At 42.1% G+C, this 1,260-nt stretch overlaps 1 pseudogene; it reads right to left on the bottom strand.

Annotated features, from left to right (window-relative positions):
• Positions 1 to 249: 249 nt before the first annotated feature.
• LOC103250954 lies at positions 250 to 1,032 on the bottom strand (annotated as a pseudogene).
• Between the last annotated feature and the right edge of the window lie 228 nt (positions 1,033 to 1,260).

The raw sequence follows: 1,260 nt of genomic DNA, 5'->3' as shown, positions 1-1,260 counted from the left end.
GGTAAGCATATTCTGTAATAGTTTCTCTATTTCTTGACCAAAGAGACCTTTAGAAAGAGGAACACCCAGACATTTCAAATACGATTGGATGTAGGGTTTGAGTAGCTATTGATACCTAGGGATATCATCTCATCATGGCTATATGTGATTGGTTTATAGTATTTTTTTTGTAAAAACCAAGAGGCAATGAACCACACTGTGATATCTTTAATTAGATAGAGATCTTTTTAACATGTCACAGAGACGATTTTACCCACTGCTCTGTTTGACTGCCAGTCTTTTGTCTCTCTCTTCAGCAATGATGACGCAGATACCGTTTCCTCGGGGAAGAGAAATCCACAGTTTGTTGCCTTTGTCATAACAAAAATGTTGGAGATCCAAGTGACAAAGCTGTTGCTTTTGGCATCTTTTACATGAACCACGTCCAAAGACCCGGATGTCTTTCTCTGTTGGTGATGACACCGATTCTTCCTACATTAGCACCTGCAGTCACCATACACGGGTTACCAGTGTCAAACTTGATGAAATCAGTAATTTTGCCAGTCTCCAAATCAATCTGAATGGTGTCATTTACCTTGATGAGAGGATCATGATGGTGCGAGCATCATGTGTCACCAGATGAGGAATTCCTTTTGTGCCCACCAAGATCTTTCTGACTTTGCACAACTTGTACTTAGCCTCCTAGGGTGTGATATGAAGAACAGCAAACCTGCCCTTGGTGTCATAGATCAAGTGGACATTCTCTCCAGTCTTATCAATGCTGATGACATCCATAAACCCAGCAGGGTAGGTTATATCAGTCTGGACCTTGACATCGATCTTAATGAACCACTGCATGCAAATCTTTTTTACTTCATCTCCAGTCAGAGCCTACGTAAGTCAGTTTCTTAGGAAAATGATGAGAAGGAGACACTCTCTCAGCTTGTGGGGACCAGTCTATGGACAAGGAGTAAACACACCAGTCAATGTATCTAGCATCCAATGCTTTGAAGCTGCCACCCGCTTCACAGGCTTCTTGGGTCCACGAGCCATGGCTGTGCTGGGCACAGAAAGAGCCTATAGTATTTTTTGGTTCAGGGTTATTGGTAATGTAAGGAGACATGGGAAGCAGGCAAAAAAAATGAAATGTTGATGAAATGTTGTGGGTCGACTGAGTTTTTGGATGAACCTCAACCCCTGTGTGTATAATTGATACTGATAGACCTGACATGGAAGTCTCTGAGATAAGAGCTATTAGAGTGGGGAAGACCAAGTGGAAAC

The sequence above is a fragment of the Carlito syrichta genome, unplaced genomic scaffold, assembly GCF_000164805.1.
Source record: "Carlito syrichta isolate Samal-C Ts95f unplaced genomic scaffold, Tarsius_syrichta-2.0.1 Scaffold55037, whole genome shotgun sequence".
Lineage (NCBI taxonomy): Eukaryota > Metazoa > Chordata > Mammalia > Primates > Tarsiidae > Carlito > Carlito syrichta.
This window is presented reverse-complemented; position numbering and strand designations above follow the sequence as displayed.